Here is a 17,060-nt window from a genome sequence, read left to right as displayed (position 1 = left end):
ACAATTACAAATACATAAATTATTTACATGGTAATCGTGTTCCACAGAGACAGACACCACATGGATGCCGCCTCTTTTGCTCCTAGATTTTTTTTGTCTCTGAGGTAGTAGACATACAGCTCACTTAGCGCAATCTTGACACAGTCTGTAATGTCAATAAAATCACGTTTAAAAAGAAGAATGTTCCTAACCTTCCAGATGGCATTTTTAAAACAATTAATAATCATCCAGCAGATCATCTGCTGTCTGAATGATGGGCAGGTAAAAAGGCCATAAAAAACGTATTCGTACTTAAAATCTTTAAGACCACAGATCCATTTTAGTAAAAGGCCTGCTTTTCTCCATACCTCCTGTGCATAGTGGCAGTTCCAGAACAAGTGCATTACTGTTTCGTCATTCCCGCACCTATCTCGTGGGCACTTGGCTCTCGCCACCAGTCCTCTCCTATGTTGGAATGCACGTGTAGGGAGGCACTGGTGGACGATTGCCCAGGCAAGGTCCTTATGCACATTTGCAAGATATTTTCCATACACATTTCGCCACACTTGCTTGGACCTTGCCTGCGAGAAATTGGACACTGCCACTGTCTCTTCTCCGTGTCTGCACGCCACTGACACCTTCCTCTGGTCCCCCAATATGTCAGGCTCCAATTCTTGGAGGCTCAGGAGCCTAACAGTCTTTTCTAGCACCACATAGTGTTTTGGGGGACACAGAAGCACAGGAGAATTTAAGGAGATACGAACCCAACGTTTAAAAACCATGCCCGCTGCGTATTTTAAAAAGCAGCTAAAAATGCCATCGGATTTAAACATTTTAAAACAGAAGCAGAAATATTTGATATAAAAAAATGTAAAAAGGTTAGGAACATTTCTCCCGCCATTGTCTTTACCTTTATACATAAAATCACGTTTTAATTTTTCCATCTTGGAGCCCCACAGAAACATAAAACAAATGCGTGTTAGCTTTTTAATATATAAAATGGATGGAGGGAAAACCATGGCCACATAGAGCATTATTGGGATTAAAATCATTTTTATGATTAAAATTTTCCCCTCCATCGTGAGGCTCCTAAGATTCCACATTAAAACCTTCTTCTCTATTTTTGCTATCACTGAGTCCCAGTTAGAGGTCCCATTGTTCGCCTGATTAAAAACAATCCCTAAAATTTTAATCTGGTCCTTCTGCATTCTGACTCCTGGGGTCAGGGAGGAATCCCAGCCTCCTATATTAAAACAGTCACATTTATCAATGTTAAGTTTAAAACCAGAAGCCTCGCAGAAAAAGGTGGTGTTCCTCAGCGCCCTCCTCATGGATGATGAATCGGGGCACAGAATTGTCACATCATCCATGTAGCTTAATACCTTTACTTGGTTGCCCCTCCCACCAGGTATTGGGGCGCCTCTAATAACTTTATCGTTCCTGAGCATGGCTAAAAGGGGCTCCATTGCGCAAATAAATAGTAGGGGAGACAATGGGCACCCTTGCTTGACTCCAGATAAAAGAGGAACACCACTAGTTAAAAATCCATTTATAGAAATCTCACTAAAACAGGACCGATATAAAAGCATCACACGACTTATAATAAAATCAGGCACCGCCATTTTTTTAAGAACCATAAAAAGGAACTCATGGGACACTCTATCAAAGGCCTTTTCAAAGTCAAGGGATAAAATAGCAAGGTTTTGGCCTCGATCTTTAAAATACCAAATAACATCTCTTAAAATATTAAGGGACTCAGTGATAGATCTACCAGGTACCCCACAGACCTGATTTGGGTGGATTAATTTACTGATAAAAGGTTTAAAACGGACCGCTATCAGTTTGGCTAAAATTTTATAATCTACATTTAAAAGCGTAATCGGGCGCCAATTTTTGAGCTGGTCCTTCCCACCCTTCTTTTTAAAAATTAGGGACACAATCCCCCTTCTCCAAGAAGGGGGCAGCTCTTTTACAATAAAAGCCTCTTTATATAGTAAAATCATATCCTCTTTTAAAACATCCCAAAAAGTTAGATAAAATTCAATAGGCAACCCATCCTCCCCAGGGGCCTTTCCCGCTGAAAAACTTTTAAAAACAAATAAAAGTTCCTCTAAATTAAGATCCCGGGATAAAACCTCCTGGTCCAAAGTATCTAACTTAAAATCAAGGGAGTTAAGAGCATGATTTAAAAAGGATTCATCAATGGCTTTTTTACTAAAAAGGAGTTGGTAAAAATTAAAAGCTGCATTTAACATTCCTCCCACGGAAGTCTCCCCTTCTAGGTTTAAAATAGCGTCTCTTTTGTCATTTACCTTTTTAAAAAAGAATCGGGAGCACTTCTCGTCTTCTTCTAGATGCTTCACGTGGGAGTTAAAAATTATTTGTTTACCTTTATCATCAAGACATTTTTTTATTTCAGCTTTTAAGTTTAAAATATCAGAATCCACATCAAACCCAACATCCTTCAATTTAAAAAGCACATGTAGACGCTTATTAAGAACATAAAACCACTGTTTCTTTTCTCTAGCTTTCTTCCTACCTGCTCGGATAAAAAATAATTTAATTTTTGGTTTAATGCCCTCCCACCAGTGCAGCATGGTCTCGTGGGGTTTTCTCTGTAATTGCCAGCACTGGTAGGTCCGCACAAACTCATTTTTAATTTCGGGGTCCTCCAGGAGTGTGGCGTTCAACCTCCAGAGGCCCTTACTTACTTTTTGCTCTCCCTCGAGCTCCAGAGACACATTTAGGAGTTTATGATCTGAAAAGATATTATTTAAAAGCATGCATTTTTGTGGGGTAAAATCATGAGAGGCAAAGATAAAATCGATTCTGGAGCTCACTCTTCCATTCGACCATGTGGCGCCTGGGTCTCCTGGCAAGAGATCCTTCCAGCAATCGCGTAATTTAAAATCATCAATAAAATTTTTGAGCAGGTAGGTAGTTAGGTCTTTTCTATTTGCATCACCCCCCTGCCGGCACTCTCCTTCTCTTATGCAGTTAAAATCACCCCCTACCAGCAGGGGGGTAGACCCAACACAAAACAGTGGTAATATATTAAAAAGTTCTGCCCGCTCCTGTTTGTCAGGAGGGGCATACACATTTAAAATACGAATTAAAAGTCCATTAATATGTAGGTGGGTTAAAACAGCTCTGCCGGGCATAATCTCAATCACATTTTGTATGGAAATAAAACGGCCACGGCAGAGTAATCCCACACCTGAAGAACGACAGTCATTGGCTCCAGACCACACCGAAGGGCCCAGCTTCCAGTCTTGTTTTAAATCCATATAGTCCATGCTGTTAGGGATTCCACACTCCTGCAGTAGGCAAAAATCAAAGTCCATTGTCTCAAGAAAAGAAAATAAAGCAGCCCTGCGAACAGGGCTCTTTAGGGACCTCACATTCAGTGAGGAGAATTTTAGGGTACTAGAAGGCATCGCTTATGGAGAGTCAGTGTCCACCTCTGAGGAGCCCGACCCCGATATACTCTGGGAGTCAGGCTGCCCCGCATCCGGGGACGCGAACTCCAAGATGTTCACAGGGTCAGAGCCGGATAGATGTTTAGACCCGACTCTTCCCCTGAATTCGCTTTCATCCGAGCTGCGGCATAGTGTTTTCCTCTTAATTGTGGACACGTCCTCTTCTCTCGTCCTCTTCCCCGTACTGGATAAATCCATACGCGCTCCGTCCTCGTCCTCCTCACTCGATGTCTCCTCGGTCTCCTGGCTGATGTCATCTCCGTCACGATCTCCGGCCTCTGCTACCTCAGGTGCGGCTACAGGTCTCTCCGGATCGCTGGTCATCTCGGGTTGCTCAGGAGCCTGTGAGGTCCCTTCCTTCTTTCTCATCATTCCGCCTACTGCATCTAAAGCCGTCTGCATCCGACCCTCTATTGGCGTAACAAGAGGGACGGACTCTAGCTCCCCAGCCGATCGGTGGCGGCTGGTGCTTGGGGTATCCCGCAAGGAGCCCCTGCGTCTGGACTCCTTATTTGGCTCTTCACCAGCCACCATCTCTGCCCAGTCCCCTTTCGTGGGTATCGAGGACCGGCGAGACTTTTTTCCGACCGGTTCCGGGTTGGAGCTTGGGGCCTTCATTACAGAGCTAGAACAGCCCTGCTCGGCCCCCTTGGAATCCCTAGGACCACCCTCCACACGTGGAGTGGAGGGTATTGGCCCTGACCCTTCGGTAGGTCCCGGGGCATTACCAGCAGTGCCCACACCTGTTGCAGGCTGCTGCCCTGGCCCCGGTCGGGGTGGCCCAGGTTTGGGTTCACCCCTCAATGACTGCGTTCTCTTTGGACAATCTTTGTACATGTGTCCTGTCTCCCCGCACAGGTTACACATGGTGCTGGAACTGCACTTGGAGGCCACGTGCCCAAGGCCTCCACATTTGTTACAGCGTATGACATGACCTTCACTGCATGCGTCTTTTGTATGTCCATACGACTGGCAGTTCCAGCAGAACCGGGGCATCTGGGGGTAAAAGAGATAACCCCGGTTCCTCCCAATGGCAAAGTTGGCTGGCGGATGTACAAAGCCTCGTATGCCACTTGGGTCTTGGAAGAACTTCACGAAGTACTTCCGTTTGCCATTCCAGAAGCCCTCTGCATTTTTTACTTCATGGCTGAAGTGTATCTCTTTACAATATCGCCCTAGGAAAATCTCGATGTCCCTGGCAGGGACAAACGGGCTATGCATCACCACGACGAGTGGAATGGATTCCTCGCCGTAGAGGAACGAGAAATTGAGCCCGTCCAGGCGCTCATCTGTCTGGTCCGCACCAGACAGGGCTGCACAGATGGTGTCGCAGCAGGCCGCGGTACAAAAGGAGATGGTATATCGTCCGCGGCCTTCCTGGTCATTAAGACACAGGATATTCTCCCGTCTGAGGCCGAAGAAGCCAAGCAAGATTTCCCCTACTATGAACTTCAGGTTCCTCCGCTGGCGATGTTTCTCCTCGACCTCAATCCGGATAGATTGTCGCAACTGGGTCTCCCCAGTCACGAATCCGTATGTGAACGGCATCACAGCTTGTCCCAACACAGCTTGTCGCAACAAGGAATCGCCCTTCTAGGCCGTCCGGCGCAAGCCGTCCGCCTAGTGATCCCTTCTCGTTGCCTGAGGACTAGTCCGACTACCCAATAGCTGCAGGGGGGTGAAGTCAAGGCGATAAACCTGTGACGATCCCCCCAGGCCAAGTAGCCGGGTACCCCAGGCACCTTCTGACAAAACCTCCTGTATAAATACACTTGGTCTTAGCCAAAAGGCCGAGAAGCGATAACCCGAATGGGCCGGCCGTTGACCGAGCCTGCCTAATACTGCTGTTCACCCCTTGCAGCGATTGATTCAGCCTACTCCTAGGCAATTCCATGGGGCCCTGCAGGCTCACACACATTTACAGCTACTAAGCGGGAGGGAGGTGAATAAAGGCCGGAGAGGAAGCCAGACAGGATTTGCTTCTTTTGCTTGCACCACAATGCAGTGCTGAAAGAGGAGGAGGAATCTACATAAAAACGCCTTCCTGGCAACGCCCAAATGCCCTCCTGCCATGCAGATAAACACTGGCAGCGGCAGCAAGTGCATGCCCACAGCCACCCCTTGTTCCTTCACACCTTGTATCAGCTTTAATCCAATCCAGTCCGGTGCTGCCTGCTGAGCAGCACTGACCAACACTGCCTGGGCCCAGGCTTTTATCTCTGAGGCAGGCCCCATTATGATGTCAGAAAGCTGGCTCTGGAATCCTGAGGGCTCCACTATGACACGTGCAAAGTTCCGTCTGAACTTTATATAAGACGGTGCGGCTCAGTCAGTCACTCAGTGTTGCCTGAGAGGGCAACACTGCAACAGCCGGCCGCCAGGCTGTCTTTTTTTTGCACAGCTACTTGCCTCCAGGAGGCCACAAGAGGGAGACAAGGGACTGCAAAATGGAAAATAGGCATCCACCAACTTTACAGACAACTTCTCTTTGCTCCTACAACCTCCATCCTTGCACAGTTTGTTATTCTTCCAGGTAACATAGTAACAAATCCAAATTGCTGCTCTCTTTGTAGGCAAGCAAGGGTTTGTTGCAACTGCAATTCTTACTTCTTCTTGAAATGTAGGGACGACAGTACATTCCATCACATCCATCTAGTGTACACAGGTAGGTCCATTGTGGCGGGTAGGCGGCTGGCTGCTTTAATGGCTGTTTGCTGTTCCCCTACTCCACTCCACTCCACTATTTGACTGTGGTGCTGCATCAATCAGTGGCTGGCTCAGGTGCAGCTCTTTAACTTACCTAAAAGGGAGGGCGGAGAGAAGACAAGGAAGGTGAATGAGCTGTTCCAATGTGAAATGCCGGAAACACAGAAACACAGAAGACACACACACACACACACACACACACACACACACACACACACACACACACACACACACAACAAGAGGTGGCAATGTATTAATTAATTGCATTTAATAAATGAGCTCATTATCACACATGACTGTACAAATGCATTGTCCAACAGGTGTTGAAATAATGGGATTAAAAGGGGAGATCCCATCAGAAAGACAAAAACAATAGCAAACACAAATAGCACTTTTGGAATCTGATTTTAGTCAACACATAAGGGAAGGGTGCACCGGTCCTGGAAATACTGCAATACCAGGTCAATGCGTGGAGTGGACAGAGCAAGCTCTATTTCCATCTCCCTGTTCGAAAAATCCATTTAATATATGGTCCCCAGATAGGGGACGTATCAGATATTAAACTGATAAGAACAGATTTTTTTGATTGAAAAATGCTTTATTGACAATCAATCGTCATCATACAAACATTACTGCGACGCAGCGCAAGCCATGAAGCAGCAAATAATAAATAATAACAGTCGTCAAACATAACATGACAGTATAATACACAGTACAGGCTAGCCTATGCTATACATTACACCACATGCTACACTAACATTCTTGCATTCACTAAAGCCAAACAACAAAGCATTACAGACAAGTGATGGGATAGGGGAGTGGGTAGGAGGGGATAGGGAAGGGGGAAATCACAGGCCCGAAGCTTTATTGAAAGACAACACACAAGAAGGGAGAGTGGGGGGAAGGGGAGTATCAGTCCTCTTCCTCATCGACGTCCGGGCTGTCCCAGGTGGAATAGTCTCTGAGCAGGCTGTGGATCAGCCTGCGGCAGTCCTGGACGGACACACTCTCTCTCCGCAAAATCAGACGGTTTCTGGCAAACCATATAGCGTCCTTAAAGCAGTTCATAAGGCGCCAGGCTTCCTGGATTGCTCCATCCGTGGTATTCCCAGGAAATAGTCCATAAAGTACCGAGCGGTACGACAGTCTGTTCCTGGGTACTGAGTCCTTGAGTTCATGTTCCAAGGCTTTCAACAGACCCTGTGCAAAGGGGCACTGCCAGAAAATGTGCAAAGATGTTTCCTCCGTGAAGGGGCACCTGGGGCAGTACCGGGTCTTGCACAGGTTGCGGGCATGCATGAATGACCTAAGAGGCAGTCCTCCCTGGATGGCCATCCATGAAATGTCCTTGTGCCCGTTGGTCAACCTGCCAGATGACACGTTAGTCCAAACAGTCTCCAACGTGTCGGCATGAAGCCCTGGAACGAACTCCAGTGAGTCCTTTGCTCTGATGTGCTTGTGGATCGTCTTAGGTTTCCACAAGTCGGGCTTAAGACCCTCCAGTTGATGCTCCCTCACAAACCGGACAACATCTCCGTAGAACCAGGGAGCGTGCCAGTTGTAAGGGAAGGAGCTGTCCCACTTGTCCCAGCCAAAACCTCGCCAGAGGGGAAGGAGGAAGTAGCGGGACATGGCCTTGCCCGCAGAGCCGTTTGCTGTCCTCAGAGTCCTACGAACACAGTCACATGCAAAAGCGATCCGCAGCAGAGTGGGAATGTCGGGTATACCCTTCCCACCTTTGCGGGGCTCCTTGTACATAACAGTCCGCTTTACTCTGTCCATTTTCGAGCCCCAGATGAAGCGAAACACAGTCCTGGTAATGGCCCTCGAGACCGTTGCAAGAGGGGGCCATGCCTGTGCAGTGTATTGTAGCACAGGCAAGACTTCGTTACGCAGGACCATTGCTTTGCCCTCAATAGTGAGTTGTCTGAGGCTCCACAGTCCGATCCTTTGGTTGACTTTGGCCAAGCGTTCTTCCCACGACTTTAGGGCTGCACCTTCCTTACCGAACCAGACTCCCAGAATTTTGATGAAGTCCGGCTTGATAGTAAAAGGGAAGGAGGCAGGAGAAGGCAGGTACCACTTTCCGAAGAGCATGGCTTCCGACTTCCCGCAGTTGACTTTTGCCCCTGAAGCGCGTCCGAACTCCTCGCAGGTCTGGACGAGTGCAGTCACCGAACTCTGGTCAGTGCAGAAGACGGTCACGTCGTCCATGTACAGCGAGCATTTGACCTCGAAGTGTCCTGGACCTGGTGCGGTGATCCCTCTGATCTCTCCATTCTGCCGGATAGCCTCTGCGAAGAGCTCTATAACACAAACAAAAAGGAGAGGTGAAAGAGGACAGCCTTGTCTAACCCCAGACGATACAGGAAAGGGGTCAGTCTTCCAGCCGTTCACCAGCACCGAGCTGTAAATGTCGCAATACATCAGGTTAACATACAAACAGAACAACCTGCCAAGCCGCAGCCTACGCAGAGCCTTACCCATGAATTCGTGAGAGACCCGGTCAAAAGCCTTCTCCTGATCCAGACTGACCAGGGCCGCGTGTGTACGGCGGCTTTGCATGTAATGCACCGTGTCCCTCACCAGGGCAAGACTGTCGGCCACCCTACGGCCAGGAATGCCGCAGGTTTGGTCCGATCCGATGATCCGTCCGATGACAACCTTCAGTCTGTTGGTCAATACTTTGGCGAGGATCTTGTAGTCCACGTTCAGGAGAGAGATGGGACGCCAGTTTTTCAGGTCACATCTCTCCCCCTTCCGCTTATACAAGATCGTGATCATGCCTTCTCTCAAGGACGGTGGCATTCTACCCTCCACCACCATCTCCTCATAGAGCTCCAGCAGGTCCGGACAGATCAAGTCCCCCAGCGCTACATAGAGCTCTGCTGGGAGACCATCACTGCCCGGGGTCCTGCCGGGTCTGAAGGATTTAGCGGCAGAGAGCAGTTCCTCCACCGTCAGGGGTACGTCCATAGCCTCCGTACCTGCAGGATCAAGATGATTAGTGATACCTGACAGGAATTTATCGGCGGCTTCGGGGTCAGTGGTTTTCCGGGAGTAGAGGCTTCGGTAGTAGTCTGTGACGACTCCCATCACCTCCTTCTTCCCAGAATGCATGTTTCCGGTCTCATCTCGGAGTTCCTTCAGGGGCGTGTGGCCGGCATGGAGTTTCCTGAAAAAGAACGAGTTACATTTCTCACCCTTCTCCAGGTTCTCCACCTTGGAACGAAAGACAATTCGCTTGGATTCCTCCTCAAAGTGCCTTTTCAGGCCCTTTTTGGCTTCCTCCAGCTCCTTCCTGACGTCCCAGCCGCATTGAAGGAGGTCTTGCAGGGATCGCAGCTGACGCTGCATCTCTCTGAAGTCTCTCTTCCTCTCACACGCCTGTTGACGACTTTTTGCCTGAAAGAAACAACGAAATTCAACTTTAACATATTCCCACCAGTCACAGGTTTTGTCAAAGAAAACTTTATCATTCCTCCAAACAATATAGGCGTCTCTAAGTTCCGCCAGTACCTCCTCTCTTTCCAGCAGGGCACAATTCAGCTTCCAGGAGCCAGGGCCGGGAGGAAAACCGTGGCCGATGGCACCCTGGAAGAGAATGGCCCTGTGGTCAGAGAAGAAGCAGGGGACCATGGAGTGCCCATGCTGCTTGACTGCCCGGGAGGTGAACACAAAGTCAATCCGAGAACGAAGTGAGCCATCGGGTCGGCTCCATGAATAGTTCACAGAGCCGATCCCCATGGAGCCCACAACGTCCTGCAAGGATGCTTCGGTTACCATCTCGATAAGCAGTTTGGAACTGACATCCAGTTTGATTGAAGTGCCGGAACTTCGTCCATCCTCTTCGATGGGGCAGTTGAAGTCCCCGGCCATCACCACTGCCCTAGTGGTGGCGAGCTGGGTCCGCAGGGTCTGGAATAGTTCCAGGCGCTCAGCCTTCATAGGGGGAGCGTACACGTTGATGAGCCTAATCGGCTCTCCTGCCCAGGAACCGTCTACGACCAACAAGCGGCCGCAGGCGAGCTCCTGGACAGAGTCAACAGTAAATACGCTTCCCCTAATCAGGATGGCAACCCCTGCAGACTTACAGTCGCCCCCACCAGACCAGTAGGACGGGCCATGGGTCCACTGCCTGGCCAGATGATGGTATGACCTGGAAGAGGGGAGAGTACATTCCTGCAGCATAAATACATCACTCGACTGCTTGGAAAGAAAAGTTAGCACCATCTGACATCTAGTCCTATCTCTAACACTCCTCACATTGAGGCCAAAGATGTTAAGTTTAGCAGCCATGGGGGAGAATAAAGAAGGTTAGTGCAAACGATACACCTTAGTTACCAGTCCGGTCGGGCGGATCCTCCTCGCCTGGCGGGTCCGAAAGATCCAGCAGGCCCTCTGACAGAAATTGTTCCAGGATTGTAGCCACCTGGATGTCTGTTGTGAAGTCGATGACCTCAGGTTCAGACACGAGTTCCTCCACCATCTGCTCCATTTCCTCCTGCTGCGCAAGGGAATCTTCGCAGATTTCCACGACTTGTCGCTTTGAGGACTCAGCCGCTGGGCTGTCCCTCACCTTTCTCTTCCTCTGGATGGCGCCTGAGGAGACAAGAGGGGGAAAATCCTCCAGGGAGAGGACTCCAGCAGCTGGAGGGGAAGATGTTAGTGCTGCTGGAGCTGGGGAGAAGGGAGGCTGGGTTGGGAGAGGTGCAGGTGACAGGACCACTGAGATGGGTGGGTAGGAGAAGGTGAGAGCCTCAGTGGGGGTGACAGGGGTTGGGGACGGGGGGGTGGGGAGGGCTGGGCGAGGGAGGGTGGGAGGGGTAGGGCGAGGGAGGGCCGGGAGAGTGGGGGGAGGGACTGTCGTCTTCTTACCATCCTTCTTATTCCCGGTCTTCTGCGCCGCTGGAGCTCTGGCTGGGGCGGGGTTCCCTCTGGCCGGAGCTTTCGCCGCTACAGTTGCCCAGGATCGATCCCTCTTCGGGCAGTCCTTGTAGGAGTGGGCTGCTTGTCCGCAGAGGTTGCACATTGTCCGTTTCGGGCAGTCTTTGGTCTCGTGTCCTGTTACCCGGCAGTTCTTGCAGGCGTCCTCCTTGCAGTCCTTCACCGAATGACCCTTCTTGCTGCATCTCCTGCAGATCTGCGGCATGTCCGGGTAGTAGATGAGGCCGTAGGAGTTGCCCAGCGAGAATGACTGGGGCAGGTGCTGGAGGCCGTCTTCCGCGCTCGAATCCTTGTTCAGTCGGACGATTACCGACCACTTGCCAGTCCAGAAGCCGAGTCCGTTCAGGATGTGGGTGGGTTCCCTCACCACTGTGCAGAACCGCTTCAGGAGCGTGGTGATGTCTTTGCCGGGGGTGTGTGGGTTCCGCATTGAGACCGTCACCCGCCTTTCCTCTCTTTGGACAGGGCAGTTGCCCACAAAGCGAGAGAAAGGGGATTCAGGCCTCGCCGCTTTCACCATCTCCCAGTACCTTCTGCAGATGTTGATCGAAGCGAAGGTCACGAAGAACATCCCGGTCATGAAGGCCTGGATGCTGATGGTCTCCGGCTTAGCGAAGCCCTGGTCCAGGAGCATCTTCTGGCAGAACACTTCTTCCGTCATGTCCGGCACTCTCCCGTCCACCTCCTTCAGCTTCAGGGCCACCGTCTGCTTCATCCAGGGCTCCAGGGTTGGAGCAGCCTGGTTCGGCTTCCTGGTGGCCTGTTGGCTTGAGGAGGCTTCAGGAGGAGATGTCCTGGCCTGGGTCTGCTCTCCTGGTCCATCAGCCTTCTCCTTCCGGGTGGCAGGGTTGCTGGTTGAGGCCATGGCTTCTTCCAGCTGTTCCTGTCGCTTGGGGAGGATCTTCGATAGCTCTTTCCCGAAGGGGGCGGAGCTATGCAAATCTTCTCCTTGCTGGCCGAGGTTCTTCCACGAAATTTCTTCCGCAGCGGTTCCTCGTCGAGCTTCTTCTTCTGCGGCCGAGCTTCTTCGAAGATCCCCTTCAGCAGCGGCTCTTCTCCGAAGTTCTCCTTCTTCTTCCCGGCAGCGATCTCCCGGAGCTTCTTCCTCGATGGCGGCTTCTCCCTTCTGGATCGTCGTCTTCGCTGGTTCTTCTCCGCAGTTCGTCGCCGGCTTCGTCTGGAACGCTCTTGGATCGCTAAGCTAGTGTTTATAGCCCCCAGTGGTTCTCCGAGCTATCTATCCTTACAAGGACTGATAAGAACAGATACTACACTTGATCTTAGCCAAAAGGCCGAGAAGCGATAACCCGAATGGGCCGGCCGTTGACCGAGCCTGCCTAATACTGCTGTTCACCCCTTGCAGCGATTGATTCAGCCTACTCCTAGGCAATTCCATGGGGCCCTGCAGGCTCACACACATTTACAGCTACTAAGCGGGAGGGAGGTGAATAAAGGCCGGAGAGGAAGCCAGACAGGATTTGCTTCTTTTGCTTGCACCACAATGCAGTGCTGAAAGAGGAGGAGGAATCTACATAAAAACGCCTTCCTGGCAACGCCCAAATGCCCTCCTGCCATGCAGATAAACACTGGCAGCGGCAGCAAGTGCATGCCCACAGCCACCCCTTGTTCCTTCACACCTTGTATCAGCTTTAATCCAATCCAGTCCGGTGCTGCCTGCTGAGCAGCACTGACCAACACTGCCTGGGCCCAGGCTTTTATCTCTGAGGCAGGCCCCATTATGATGTCAGAAAGCTGGCTCTGGAATCCTGAGGGCTCCACTATGACACGTGCAAAGTTCCGTCTGAACTTTATATAAGACGGTGCGGCTCAGTCAGTCACTCAGTGTTGCCTGAGAGGGCAACACTGCAACAGCCGGCCGCCAGGCTGTCTTTTTTTTGCACAGCTACTTGCCTCCAGGAGGCCACAAGAGGGAGACAAGGGACTGCAAAATGGAAAATAGGCATCCACCAACTTTACAGACAACTTCTCTTTGCTCCTACAACCTCCATCCTTGCACAGTTTGTTATTCTTCCAGGTAACATAGTAACAAATCCAAATTGCTGCTCTCTTTGTAGGCAAGCAAGGGTTTGTTGCAACTGCAATTCTTACTTCTTCTTGAAATGTAGGGACGACAGTACATTCCATCACATCCATCTAGTGTACACAGGTAGGTCCATTGTGGCGGGTAGGCGGCTGGCTGCTTTAATGGCTGTTTGCTGTTCCCCTACTCCACTCCACTCCACTATTTGACTGTGGTGCTGCATCAATCAGTGGCTGGCTCAGGTGCAGCTCTTTAACTTACCTAAAAGGGAGGGCGGAGAGAAGACAAGGAAGGTGAATGAGCTGTTCCAATGTGAAATGCCGGAAACACAGAAACACAGAAGACACACACACACACACACACACACACACACACACACACACACACACACACACACACACACACACACAACAAGAGGTGGCAATGTATTAATTAATTGCATTTAATAAATGAGCTCATTATCACACATGACTGTACAAATGCATTGTCCAACAGGTGTTGAAATAATGGGATTAAAAGGGGAGATCCCATCAGAAAGACAAAAACAATAGCAAACACAAATAGCACTTTTGGAATCTGATTTTAGTCAACACATAAGGGAAGGGTGCACCGGTCCTGGAAATACTGCAATACCAGGTCAATGCGTGGAGTGGACAGAGCAAGCTCTATTTCCATCTCCCTGTTCGAAAAATCCATTTAATATATGGTCCCCAGATAGGGGACGTATCAGATATTAAACTGATAAGAACAGATTTTTTTTCAGTTGGCTACCCCCTCGCGGGGGTGTCAATGATTTATTTATAAAAATTTCAATTTTACAATAAAACACATTTTAGTTACATAGATAAATACAAAGAATTTTTACATTGTAACAATAGTAAAATCAAATTTTCATAAAATTTATGTAGAGGGACATGGGGCAAATCTTTATTTATTTGGAGTTCCAGTCAGTCACAAACCATTTATTTAGAAGGGTGGCATTCCTTTTTTTGTCTAGTAAAAAATAAATATACATCTCACTAAAACAAAGACCTAAAACATCATCAACCGATAAAACGTCGTGCTTAAAAAGGAGGATGTTCCTGGCCTTCCATAGAGCTTCTTTGGCGCAATTCATCGTCTTCCATGCAATTATCTTCTGACTCGCGGTTGGGCATCCAAAAAGTCCATATAAAATATCTTCATAGTTTAAGTCCTTTAGGTCCGCCATCTTCACCAAAAGAGGGAATATTTTTTTCCAAAATTGTTTTGCAAAGTCACATGTCCAAAAAATATGTCTTATAGTTTCCTCGGCCTGGCAGCCTTCCCTCGGGCAGACGGCAGACCTCGCGAATCCTCTTCTGTACTGGAATGCCCGGCATGGAAGACATTGATGAACGCAGCTCCAGGCCAGGTCCATCTGTGCATTAAAAAGATAAAACACATTAATTATTTTGAAAATAAAAGCACATCGTTGCGTATTAAAATTCTCTACATTGCTGACCGTCTCGCTCTCTCTCAGGTCTTTAATTATTTTTTTGCTGTTTTTAAGCTCGTTCACGGTCTTCCCTTTTAAATTGAAGAGAGCCACTATTTTTTCTAAAATTACGTAATTCGCTGGTAATTTAAAAGCGTATGGTGAGGATAAAATTATGTTGAACCAACCAAACCTCCGCATAAAAAACCCAGTATTAAAACGTAAAAAGTAAGACCAATAGTGCTCTTTAAAAAGGGAATTAAAACAGAAACTAAAGAACTTAACTAAAAGAAACCTATTAAAATCAGGGAAATCTTTGCCACCCTTTGGTTTGGACTTTATTACCGTTTCTCGTTTCAATTTCTCCATCCTGGAACTCCAAAAGAAGGTAAAACATGCTTTTGTTATTTTTCGTAATAAAACTGTTGGGGGAGGGAACACCATGCTCGTGTATAAAAGAAGGGGTAAAATGACCATTTTTATGATTAAAATTTTTCCCTCCATAGTGAGTTTCCTCATATTCCACATACAAATTTTATTGTTTACCTTCTGCGCCACCATGTCCCAACTTATAAAACCATTGTCGTGCTCACTGAAGGAGATACCTAAAACTTTAATAGTATCTGACACAGGAACGGGTACGTCTCTAAAAACCATGCTTCCTATGCTTAAAACATTACTTTTGCTAAAGTTTATTCTAAAACCGGAAGCACAGCAATAAAACTCAATTTGTTTTAGGGCTTTCTGAAGCGAGAGGGTGTCCCTACAAAGTATCGCCACATCATCCATGTACCCCACTGCTTTAGCCTCTATGCCGCCACCCCCCGGCAGGGGGACTCCACGTATCTGTTTGTCCCGGCGTATTGCGCATAGCAGAGGCTCTAGTGCACATATGAAAAGCAGTGGGGACAAGGGACACCCCTGCTTCACCCCAGAGTTTAAAAGAACGTCCTGTGTCTTAAAACCATTTACTAAAATTTTGCTTGTGCAATCTTTATAAAAGGCTTTAATAGATAATAAAAAACCTTCAGGTATACCCATCCGCTCTAAAACCTTAAAAAGATAAAAGTGCGATACTCGGTCGAAAGCTTTTTGAAAATCTATGGATAAAATGGCTAATTTACCTTTTCTAGATTTTGTGTCTTCAATCGCATCTTTTATTAAATTAATATTATCCCAGATGCTGCGGCCTGGCACCCCACACACCTGGTTAGAGTGTATGATGTGGGGTACTATGGCTTTTAAACGGTTTGCGCATAGTTTTGCCATTATTTTGTAGTCACTATTCAGAAGGGTTATTGGTCTCCAATTCTCTAAAACTGCGATGTCACCTTTCTTGTATAGCAAGGAGACCTCACCCTTCCGCCAGGACTTAGGCAGCATCTTGGAATGAAAGACTTCGGTAAAAAGGTTTAAGAGATCATCTTTTAAAATATCATAAAATTTGACATAAAACTCGCTGGGTATACCGTCCGGGCCAGGAACTTTACCTGCTTTAAAACTCTTCACTGTCTCTAAAATCTCCTGCTCCGACAGTTCCTGCAATAAAAAATTCTGGGAGACAGGGTCTAAAACAGTGGTAATCTCCTTCAGCGAGTCACGCATAAAATCACGATCCACAGTTTTCACATTAAAAAGGTCAGTATAAAACTCATGAACTTTACTTAAAAGACCCTGTACATCCGACACCCCATCAATATTTTTAAGAATAGCTTTTTTATTGTTCATTTTCTTAAAAAAGTACCTGGAGCAGGTCTCGTTCTCTTCCACGTGCTGTACTTTAGAACGAAATATAATTTCTTTACCTTTCTGCTCCAGGCACTGAGCTATCTCTTTTTTTAAGTTGGTGATGTCGTCTTTTACATCTATCTCATGCTCTCTCATCTTGTACAGGGTCTGTAGGTGGGTGTTGAGGATTTTAAAAAAAGCTTTCTTCTCTCTGGCTTTTGCCACACTTTTTTTAATAAAAAATTCTTTTATTTTTCTTTTCATTTTCTCCCACCATTCAGTGATGGGAGCCCGTGTGTCTCTCACCCGCCTACTCTCTTTGTAAAATTCAATAAAATCTGTAAAAACCTGTGGATCATCTAAAAGGGAAACATTTAACTTCCAGGACTTTTTACTAATAATGTTATTAAAATCACGCTTTACATAAAATGATAAAAGCTTGTGATCGGAAAAAACATTGGTTAAAACTTCACATTTAAAAGGCAGTAGATTCTCGTTACAAAATATAAAATCTATCCTGGAGCTACAGGTGGCGTTGCTCCAGGTAACGCCGGCTTCCTCTGGACTGCTCCTGTTACATTCTTTATAAACGTCTTTTAACTTAAAATCACCCACCATATCTTTGAGCAGTCCAGAGGTCTTATCATAGTTCCTGCTTGTAGCACTGGTAAGCCGGCGTTCCCCTCTCAGGATACAATTAAAATCACCTGCGAGGATAAAAGGC

The 17,060-nt window shown here is 47.8% G+C and overlaps 1 non-coding gene and 2 pseudogenes across 1 annotated transcript; all 3 read right to left on the bottom strand.

The window, feature by feature from the left end:
* Positions 1-6,588: 6,588 nt before the first annotated feature.
* On the bottom strand, positions 6,589-6,764 carry LOC142729041 (U2 spliceosomal RNA; annotated as a pseudogene).
* Positions 6,765-12,313: 5,549 nt separating this feature from the next.
* LOC142728984 (U2 spliceosomal RNA) lies at positions 12,314-12,415 on the bottom strand (annotated as a pseudogene).
* A 1,336-nt stretch (positions 12,416-13,751) lies between these two features.
* On the bottom strand, positions 13,752-13,946 carry LOC142728980 (U2 spliceosomal RNA). The gene has a single exon (XR_012877903.1). It is a non-coding gene; the product is annotated as a U2 spliceosomal RNA (small nuclear RNA).
* Positions 13,947-17,060: the final 3,114 nt, after the last annotated feature.

This window comes from Rhinoderma darwinii, unplaced genomic scaffold, assembly GCF_050947455.1.
Source record: "Rhinoderma darwinii isolate aRhiDar2 unplaced genomic scaffold, aRhiDar2.hap1 Scaffold_704, whole genome shotgun sequence".
NCBI lineage: Eukaryota > Metazoa > Chordata > Amphibia > Anura > Rhinodermatidae > Rhinoderma > Rhinoderma darwinii.
The sequence above is the reverse complement of the archived record's forward strand: the minus strand, read 5'-3'. Positions and strand labels throughout refer to the sequence as shown.